General features: G+C 36.6%; 1 protein-coding gene across 2 annotated transcripts in view; it reads left to right on the top strand.

The window, feature by feature from the left end:
• The window catches only part of LOC135206674 (netrin receptor UNC5B-b-like), a 429,533-nt gene that overhangs the window by 133,493 nt on the left and 285,079 nt on the right, over positions 1-10,961 (top strand). Inside the window, exon 3 of one of the 2 annotated variants that reach the window (XM_064238057.1) lies at positions 10,542-10,649. The exons of the other annotated variant lie outside the window; for it this stretch is intronic. The gene's annotated coding sequence lies outside the window, so the exon portion shown is untranslated. The remainder of the gene's footprint in view (positions 1-10,541; positions 10,650-10,961) is intronic. 2 annotated transcript variants of the gene reach the window in all.

The following is a 10,961-nucleotide window of genomic DNA, read 5'->3' as shown; positions in this document are numbered from 1 at the left end:
GAGTAATGGAATTAGGGTGCGTGTCAACACACCATAACCAGGAAATCCGAAATTTCAAAATCATTATTTAAAGTTCAATCATAAAAAAAAGGAAAAAAAAAAGAAACTGGGCGAGATGCTATAGTTCATATGGCGAAATTGCATGTTTGCATGCAACTCTGCAGTAACAAACAAATCAAATTGAAAATTCGAGAGTCTGTGAATGCCAGTGTGGGCGACGGAAAGGTGTATGTATTGTGCACAAATGTAGCTATTTTATTTTAATGTATTGGGCTTTTACGGCTTGTATAATACAGTAGTATATAATTTTTGCTTACTTGGGGAGTAAGCCTACAAATGACTTTCTTGTTGTTGTTATTGTTTCGGGGGTGAGAAAGGTCTATGGAAGAGCCTAAAATGGTCTGTAAAAGGTGTTTTGCTTTGAGTAAAGATACAGGAATTTTAGGATAGGATATTTGTGATTTATTTATTAGAATGAAAATGTAAAAAAGTAATGTCCATTTTAAAACAGCACAGAAAAAATATATGTAGAATATTTATTTTAATTTTCGTGGTGAAACACGGATCTATTCAATCATAGATTTAAGCACATTTTAATTTACGTTAAAAGTTAGGAATATAATGTTTACAATCTATGCCCGGTAGGTGGGGGGGGGGGGGGGGGATGGAATTTGCATGCGTCACGAGTAAGCTTGAGGTCGGATCACGCCTTCATTTTATATATTAAGTATATTCTCCTGAAAGTGGTTTTTCTTCAGAGAAAAAAAACAAAACAAAAGTGATCGTTGCCATGTTCATATTTAATAACTTCAGTTTTGGATGAGCCCCTTTGCTGAATGGTTTTACAGTGTTAGTCGCCATATACTTACACAAAATACTCCTCAGGAGCATGTTGAACCCCCTACAGACGTGTCATTCAACTATATCATGTACTGCTTGTGACATCATTACTTGACTGAACCTTCATTCCATTTACACTAATCTTTTTACAGATTATTATGCATATTTACACTTTCAATTCTAATTACAAGACCATATATATATATATATATATATATATATATATATATATATATATATATATATATATATATGATATGATATGTATGTATGTATGTATGTATGTATGTGTATATCGAGCTACAAATGTCCTTTAATATATAATTCCCTCAGCCTCGGAATTAATATATTTTCTTATATGTTTAACGAAGGGGATTTTTTTTAGTCGGTTTATGGGGACTAAAAAATTCCCCCTTCGGTTTTTTAAATTTTCATATATGAAAATATTAATTAACCGAAGAGGTTTTTTGAGTTGAATCAGATAATTAAAGGACATTTGTAAGCTCACTGTGTTTATTATGATCACGGTTAATGTGAATGTGACTTACGGTTAAACATATATTATTATATATATTATATATAATATAATATATTTATATATATGAAAATATATAATTAATAGGTTGAGTGAATCAGTAATAAAGGACATTTGTAGCTCATAGTATGTATATGAAATCGGTAAAGTGATGTACTTACATATATATTATTATATATATATATATATATATATATATATATATATATATATATATATATATATATATATATGATATATATAGTATATATATAATATTAATATATATATATATATATATATATATATATATATATATATATATATATATATATATATATATATAAACTGTGTGCTTACGCAGGCATGGAATTTTAGATACCATAGTAAGTTTTGAGCTTTACAGGTAAAAGGTAATGGCTTCCACGAAAACGCAGTAATCGATAAAGAAAATATGAAGATATCCGCTGAATTCAGTTTGTATTCCATTGACGACAACCTTGGATATCGTGACGGCTTTGTATTTTATTTACTACGTATACGAGAAATTACTGACGAAGCTGGAAGACTTGACCATCGTGTCAGTTACCATTTAGCAGAGGAAAAGCACTCGGAAGCTATTTGGAAAACAGATCAGTCTCCCAACTTGCGAAGACAACAGGAACCGTACCTTGTTCGTTTGTCTCTCCCGTCCCTTCCCCTTCCCTACCCCTGAGGTCCCCCTATCCCCATAGGGGAGGGACTTTCTCCTAGCCATACCTGGCTATCCCCCCCCCCCCCCCGGCCCCCTCGCGCATATCTGGACCCTTTCCGCCGAGCCGATGATCATTTCTGCCGTCTGGGTAATCCTGTCAAGAATAGGACTACGTTGACAATAATAGATTGGCGAGAGAGAGAGAGAGAGAGAGAGAGAGAGAGAGAGAGAGAGAGAGAGAGAGAGAGAAATTTAGGATCCCACGCCTTGTCAGTTCTGTTAACATTTCGGCGAATTTGGGCAACGCTTCTGAACGTTTTAGGAAACGACAGGCCTACTTCGTTTCGTTAGGTTTGGAATACGAAAGCATCAAATGGGGAGGTGACAGTGCGGGTCAGTTTTGGATGAACTATTTACGTTGTGTCGTGTATTTCATCGACAGACTTTGTTTGTTTATTATTATTATTTTTTTTTTTACTGAGGACAACTCCGCCAGTTAATGGGAATATCGAAAGATTTATGGTTTTATTTAAATATGGCTGGCGAGGGACATTTGCATTTCATCATAATGAGCGAAGAATTATGTATTTTATTGTATTTAAGTAAAACTTAATTTTTTAGTTTATATACATATTACATACACAAATATGATTATATACATATATTTATATATAAACATGTATATGTTTATGTATATATATGTTATATATATATATATATATATATATATATGTATAATGTACGTATATATGTATATATATATATATATATATATATATATATATATATATATATATATATATATAATTTAAATGTATGTATGTCATACGCTTCTATAGCAGTTTTCTTCAAGTGCTGGTGCAAATGTGGTATCTTACATATTGTTGGCAAAACTCCATTAACTTTAGTCACTAGACGTTGGGCAACCCCACCCCCCCATATATATATATATATATACATATATATATATACATATATATATATATATATATATACGCACACACACATACATGCACGTACTTAAACACTTAAGTGTGTTCTGATTTTTTAAATTCATTAGTACTTTTCTGTGTAATAACTCAGGTACTGCACTGGCCGTTTTTAAAATATACTAAGAATATTGTAGTATTGTGTGCTTTTCTATTTGGTTATCCCTTCTCGTGATCCAATTTCTCCTCACTTGGAAGTGTGTTCGTCGTAGGTTCTTTTGAGTCATTTTTGCTTACCCGGGGAGTAAGCCTACAGACTACTTTGTTGTTGTTTTTGTTGCTATTGTTGTTCTTGTGGGGGGATTAAGAAAACCTCTAAAGGGCTGGGAAAAAAAAAGTGTTTCGTGTTGAGTTAACGATCCAGGAAATTTAGGATAGGATATTTATGATTTATTCATTAGAATGAAAATGTAACAAATAAATAATGTGCATGTTAAAAACACTACAGAAAAATTATTTCTACTAAAATATAGCGCATTTATTTTAATTTTCGTTGGCGAAACAACACTATTTGACCATAGATTTTAGCGAGCGCCCCGAGTAAGCCGGAGGTCGGGTCACGCCCTGTTTGACGAGTGTTTCCATAACTTGAGTAGATGGTCCTTCCTCTTCTCAGGCGGTCTTTTGACATCACCAGGCTGGAATAATCCACGTTTTCCTTTCTCCAGTTTTGTTATTCCTGATTTCCACTATTTTCTTTCTTTTGTTTACACTTTCTCACTTTCTCGTCCTTTGGCTCTTTGTTGCTAAATAAAGGCTTTGTCTAGACTGAGGTATATAGTCTATCTCCCGTTGTACAGGGTTCTTCTTTAATGAAATTAGTATTATTAAACCGTAAAAGTTTTTTTTTTTTTTTTTTTTTTTTTTTTTTTTCCTCCGGCTTTGTTCTATGTATTAATTGGAAGCAATAATAAGAAATAACTGAAAGATATTTTTCTTAGATATCTGTAGGATTAGATAAGTTCAGGAGGATTCACGACGTAAAGGAAGCACAGGATATTGATGCCCTCTCTTGAGTTATCCTGATAATTACATGAAAACCGAATTTCAAAGTCATTTTGTCCTACCTGGACCTAGGATTTGTGCCTCGAACACCATTCTTCAATGGTAGTCCGACGTACTATAGTAGATTTACATCAACCATGCATCTGTTGTGTAGGCCAGTACCTTACAACGCTCTTGATCGGCTGTTGATAAGCCACACGTATGCAGGATGTATGTTACACCTCTCGTAGGGATACGTCTTTCAAAAATATCCCTCATATGTGAACTCTCTCGAGAGACATAGTTTCCAGCCCTGCGATTGGCAATATCAATAGCCAATCAGGATCGTTGTAAGGGACTGGCCTAGACAACAGATGCACGGTTGGTGTGAATCTACTACTTTAGTTACCTATCTCGGACGTTGCAGTGGAAATTGTGATAAAACTGATATTTTTCCGTTCGTCAACCTCAAGTTATAAGAGTAAAAGTGGCTAACATATTTTCATTCAGTGAGAGTGCAGACTTGTAAATCCTTTTTCCTTTTTTTATCAGTCGTAATATATGGGCTTGGAGTTCTCAAGAGTTTTATCAGTAACGCACCAGGCATTTGCTGCTTTATACCATTCCCTGGAAAGATAGCTATAATTCTTGCGGGGGTTTCCTGGAAAAGATTGCCATAGTGAAAACTTAACATCAATAACTCGTTGAATATGGCCTTGAAAACAATTTTTTTTATCACAACCCTCTATTATGGTACAAAGCGGTCATCATTTTTTCATATTTATTTATTTTTCTTGAGGTTGGCTAAGTGGAGAGGTGAATTTGAGAATTTAAACACCGTGTCGTGGAAACGGTGGTTCAGCAGATAAGATCATGGAGTCCAGCTTGGTCGAGCGTAACGATCCTTTCCCTTCCATGCTTAAAATGCTTCCATAAATTTATGTAAATCATGATGCTAATATAAAGTCTCCAGCTAAGTGATTTATTAATTTACGCCCTCTGTTGAGTTCGTCAACCATTTTGAAATATCCTCAATGGAGTCTTTTTATTTTTTCTCGTATTCCATCTATTTAGCTCTGTGACACTGGTCTTTCTTCGCCGTTTGTAACGTTTATTTTTTTAACATCTTTATTTTAGTATGATTTTTGTATAGTCTGAGCCTAAGCATCCTTGGATAATCCATCGAAATCACCATCAATAATTAAAAAAATGAAAAATTTTCTGTTCGTCAGTAAATCAAATCAAGATTGACTAGATCTAGTTCCGAGATGTAGCATAGGTGTGTTGTAGTCGTCAACTGGCCAGTTGTTAAAGCTAGTCTTTTTCGATGTTACGATTAAGCTGCCTTGATTTTTCATTCGGACTAGATAGCATGAAAGACATTTCATTGTATCACCATCTGGTGAGATCTCAGTGAAGAGAGACGCACATATATGTTTATGTATATTATATATATATTATAGATTGTATATATATATATATAATATATATATATATATATATATATATATATATTATTATATGTATATATATATATATATATATATATATATATATATATAATTTTTTTTTTTTTTTAATCGACCATCCTTCTTGTGGACTAATGCATCATGCGCTGGCGTTCACCGTTCATTGAACTTGTAGTTTTTGTGAAGAGTGAAAGAGTAGTATTTCTTTTAGGATCTTAACAGGTACGCGTAGAAAAACTTATATGTCAAGAGCGTTTCAAGTCTGTCTGTTTGACGATCCATGGAGACACTTTTCACTCCCGCACACCGATTGCGCAGTCTCTCTCTCTCTCTCTCTCGGTCTCTCTCTCTTCTCTCTCTCCTCTCTCTCTCTCTCTCTCTTTTGCTACGGCGCAAGAAATATAGCTCCTTGCTCAATATTCTCTATAACATACTATATGCATGTATGTACTACATATCCGTATGTATATACTGTATATGTACATATATATGTAAATATATATTATATATATATATATATATATATATATATATATGTGTGTGTGTGTGTGTGTGTATATATAATGGTTTTCTAGCGCCGATACTTTGTTAACATAATTTGATACATTAATTCTTTGTTTGGTCGTTATCGCGACCTAGAAGTTCGTTCGTGTTGCATTGACAGTAATAACCGCACTGAACATTTTAATTGCAATAATTATGAGCAATTAAGATAATAGAATCAAGTGGAATTCAGAAGCAAGTGCAGTGAGCCGACACAGTTTCAAAGTTTATATATACGTAGCCGTTGCGCCTCTCGCCATCCGATCTCCTGACGACATGTTCTCTCTCAGCTGACAGGAAATTGAATTGGGCAATCAGCAAGGGCGCCTTTCAGAACGAGGTGGGCGGCAAAGGAGAGGGGAGGGGGGGGGGGGTGACGTTGGCGGGCTCTGGGATGGTAGGGGAGGGGGTTGGTTGAATCCCTAGGGAGGTGTGAGGAGGGAAGCGGGAAGATCATGATATCTGCCAAGACCCGATCGCTGCTTCTGACAAATGCAATCGTGAGTCTCCCACAATGAAACGGTCAACACCAGGAGGAGACGGGTCCTTCGGGGGTCCTCCGGGGATCTTTTGGGGGGACCTTTTGGGGTGACCGTGGGACCGGTAGACATATCGGGCTTCCCCCCGCCCTCCCAGGATGGATGCCTACTTTCTTTCGCTTACCCAATTAAACTCGCCGGTTGTCGATATAAATTTCTATCTTGTATTAGGATTCTCTCTCTCTCTCTCTCTCTCTCTCTCTCTCTCTCTCTCTCTCTCTCTCTCTCTCTCATTATTGACAATTTTCTCATCATTCCTTTGTATATTTTAGTATGAATATTGTTTTCCAGACCTGTTACGTTCATGTAATTTTGCATTCCGTAATAATTAGTGATAAGCTCCTTCAATAATATTTTACTGTTATTGTAATGTTACCAATACACATAATTGTATTAGGTGGGGAATTCCGATTTCACTTGGACATTAGTAGATATTATATATTGTGTTATGCACGTTACTTGTATAAATGACATTACATGAAAGAATAATCATCGGGGTATGAGTTCTAGTAAAGATTTTTTTTCGCTGGTAAATTTAGAGGTCACTGAAGATCAGTTAATTATAGCGCAATATTACCTAACGGCTACGAGATGTTTTGTTATTATAGTATAAGTTTTTTGGGGGGTAAAGGAAATATTGTTTGGTCTTGGACACAGTAAATACTTTAGTGCGTTGAGTTATACGATCTTAGACTGAGAGAGAAATAGAGGGAGAGAAAAAAAAAAAAGAATTTATATTTTTCAATAACTCTGCTGTACACGGTATCATTAGATGCATTGTCTAGAGAATGTTAGACCTTGATTAGATGTTTATGGAAAGAAGTACATGTAATTGTAAACATTGGTGAGACCACAGCTTGCAAGAACAATGAGGTTTAAAAAACCGTCGAGCGCCGCTATTAAGGTTTGATGATGATACGTTCCGAACCATGTTCTTGTAATCGACAGCATTGGCGAGAGAGAGAGAGAGAGAGAGAGAGAGCTATAATTAATACTCGATACATTAGAGGTTGAAAACTTGTTAATGGAGGATTTTGTCGTTTAGGGTTAAAGTATAAAGACCTTCATCGTGTTATGAAAAACTGATGCTATTTACGCTCCAAAAAATGAGTATTGTCTATTATTTGTCCCCTTTTTTCCCCGCAACTTCTCTGTAAACGAAGCGACGTTAAATTGAGTTTCAGTGCTGGGAACCGCGTTCATTATCTTATATTTTTTTCGTCTTTTTTTTTTAATTTTTTTTATTTTCCTAGTCTCTGAAACTTTTTCCTTTGTGGTTCAGTGTCAATAGGCGATTAATTACTGTCCATCACGTTATAAGTGAGGGAGGGGGGAAAAAAGGTGGGCAATTAGCCTCTAATTTCTGTTTATTAGATATAACGAGATCTATTTTCTTCTGATCGAGCGACAAGGAACAGAAGAATCACTGTACTTTTCCCTTCCTGCTTCTCAATTTTCTCTGGGCGCCGATTGTTATTAAAGTTGCTTTTATAATAATTTTGGAAACTGCGTTATTTTTCCGTCGGGATCGCCTTGACATTTACGAGTGTTTTGTTTGCTGGAGACGTATCGTTTAATTCCTGTGTTTTATTTCATACTCGATTAGTGGACAGACACAGACTCTCTCTCTCTCTCTCTCTCTCTCTCTCTCTCTCTCTCTCTCTCTCTCTCTCTCTTAGTTTATACCCGGATCATAATTATACTCTATCTCATTGCGTTATCCCCCCCCCCCACTCTCTCTCTCTCTCTCTCTCTCTCTCTCTCTCTCTCTCTCTCTCTCTTAAACATTCAAGCAAAGGAATGCGACTCTTAGTTGGTTTTAATGAAACGACGCTATGTGGATGAATGTTGGTTATGTTAAAACCTGGTTTTTCTGAAAAATGAATTGACGCCTCGGGCTTCGTTTACGGCCCCACACACCCTCCCACAAACATTCTCGTCTCCTCTTTAAACTAAACTCACTCACTCTAATGCAAATTCTTCTTTGTTTCATCCCCCTTTCAAAGTGGCTTCCGAAGAGAACCAGAGGCCAAGAAATGTCCCAGCCTCACCGGGCTGTAAAAATTCATCTCTTGAGCAGCCCTTGACGGAGGCGCCGAGGCAGTTTCTGCTGTTTTAGGGTTGTTCACAAGATTAAAGTTCCAACGCAAATGGCGGCCAAGTGGTCGGCCTACTCCTGGCCTGAATTTGAGAGGACTCAAATTCCTTTTGAAATGGGCGCCCTAGCGCCCCCTCCTCTCTCTCTCTCTCTCTCTCTCTCTCTCTCTCTCTCTCTCTCTCTCTCTCTCTCTCACAGGTGGTTGGGTTGATGGTGGGGATGCTTGCATGGTAACCGAAGTGACTGCAGGTGCTCTCTCTCTCTCTCTCTCTCTCTCTCTCTCTCTCTCTCTCTCTCTCTCTCTTGTGTGTTCGAAGCAAATATAAACAAACTGAATAAAGGTATGAGCCACGAAGGAAGATAAACAACGGAGTAGCTGCAAGATCTTTCGACTCGACGTCCTTTATTTAGCAGACGTTGAGTCGAAAGATCTTGGAGCTACTCCGTTGTTTCACTTTCCTTCGTGGCTTGTACCTTTATTGATGCATTTATCACTTTCCAAACTTTCGTGATTCAGTTATACATAAACAAACGAAAGTGAGCGACAAACCTGTAGATGAGGGAAACATGCGACAAGATATAAGTATAGATTTTGTGATCACTTAAAGAAATGTTAAAATGCTTCTATTTTGTAGACAGGCCGACCTCCCACTGCCGAGAATAATGGAAATTTAGTCCAAAGGCCTAACTCTGGGTCGTATGAGGTCATTCAGCCATGGAAGGGAAATTGAGAACAAAATGTTTTCAAAGGTGCCGCGGGAGGAAGACCTCGCAGATGCATTATGAAATAATTAGTAGGTTAGAAGAAAGATTATTAACGGAGGTACAATAAGTATACCTTAGTTTTACCAGACTATTGAGCTGATTAACTGCTCTCCTAGGGCTGGCCCGAAGGATTAGATAATATTACTTGGCTAGGAACCAATTGGTTATTAGCAACCGAACCTATTGCTTATTGTGGGATCCGAACTCCATCGAGACTTGAATTTCTATCACCAGAAATTGATTCCTTTCGTTCCTTGTTGGCAGAGCTTGGAATCGAACCGGAGGTACAGCAAAACGAGGGAAAACGGGTATAGCGAGAGGCCAAAAATCCACTGCAAAGAACCATAAGTAATGCCTACAGCTCACCGTGTGAAGTACACTGGCGGCACTACTTTCCTATAGAGGGCCACTACCGAGAATCTCTGCCAATCGCGATTTCTTGCGTCATCCTCTGCCAAACCTGCAGATAAAGAACGCATCTCAGATACGTAATTTATCACGGAAGTAGATAATGAAGATAGATGGGTGTCCACCCCAGTCCGTATATCCTCCATATTTGAGATGATATCTTTATCAACTAATTTGTATTTATGAGATGCAGCGCTCAACAGGGCGGTTTGAGCTTATCTTCCTAGTTTTGGTGCCCGGCCATTTGTCATTCGCGACTGGCCACATTATTTGTTTTTCACGATGGTTTTCCTCGATAGCTCTGCTTATTTTCGATGATTTATGATAGACTTTTGAAGACGTGAGTGTGTGGCAGTGGTTGTGGGTGTTTTTTTATTTTTACTATTTTTTTTTTTCTGTTTTCTGAAAGATTTGCATTTGCCATTTTGCTTTTATGTTAGCTTTATGTTTTTAAATTTTTGGAGGAGACAATTTTCGTTACATTATGATTACACTACTTTGCATGTTTTTATTTATTTCTTCAATGCCTTTTTCAGGATACGGGCTTTTTAAAAGTAATTTATGCCATTCTGACCTTTCTTAGTAATCATCTCAGTTCGATATTGTTATTATTACGTTCATATTTTATTATCACTTAGGAATTTAAGATGGAACTTATATTTTTCTCCGTGACTGTATGTTTTTATATTTGTTAACAGGATACATAACCAAAGGGTAATACTTTCACCTTGATGAGGTTGGGGCTTCAGGATCCTCGCCACTTGACCAAGTTTAGTTAGACATCGTTGAACATAGTATGTGCCTAGGTGAGTATCTCGTCAGTGATGTATTTTCCTTTTCTCAACGAAATTTGGAGAACTTTGTTCTCACTCATTCTGTATGGGTTATCATAATTTCTCGAGAACAGCTCAACGAATCTTGATGAACGTAAGTGGAAAGCACGCAATTGATGACCACTTCCATTAATTTCCTCCTCTTGGTGGACATTGATGGAAGAATGCTTGAAGATTTGTATGCAAGACAACATTGTCATCCATTATTACTCAGTCAGACTTTTACTACTATGTAAAAAAGAAAACACAAGAATTATGCAGTAAGAAATATATTCATTTAAAGGT

This window comes from Macrobrachium nipponense, chromosome 31 (genome assembly GCF_015104395.2).
Source record: "Macrobrachium nipponense isolate FS-2020 chromosome 31, ASM1510439v2, whole genome shotgun sequence".
NCBI lineage: Eukaryota > Metazoa > Arthropoda > Malacostraca > Decapoda > Palaemonidae > Macrobrachium > Macrobrachium nipponense.
Note: the sequence above shows the minus strand (reverse complement) of the source record. Positions and strands in the feature narration are given on the sequence as shown.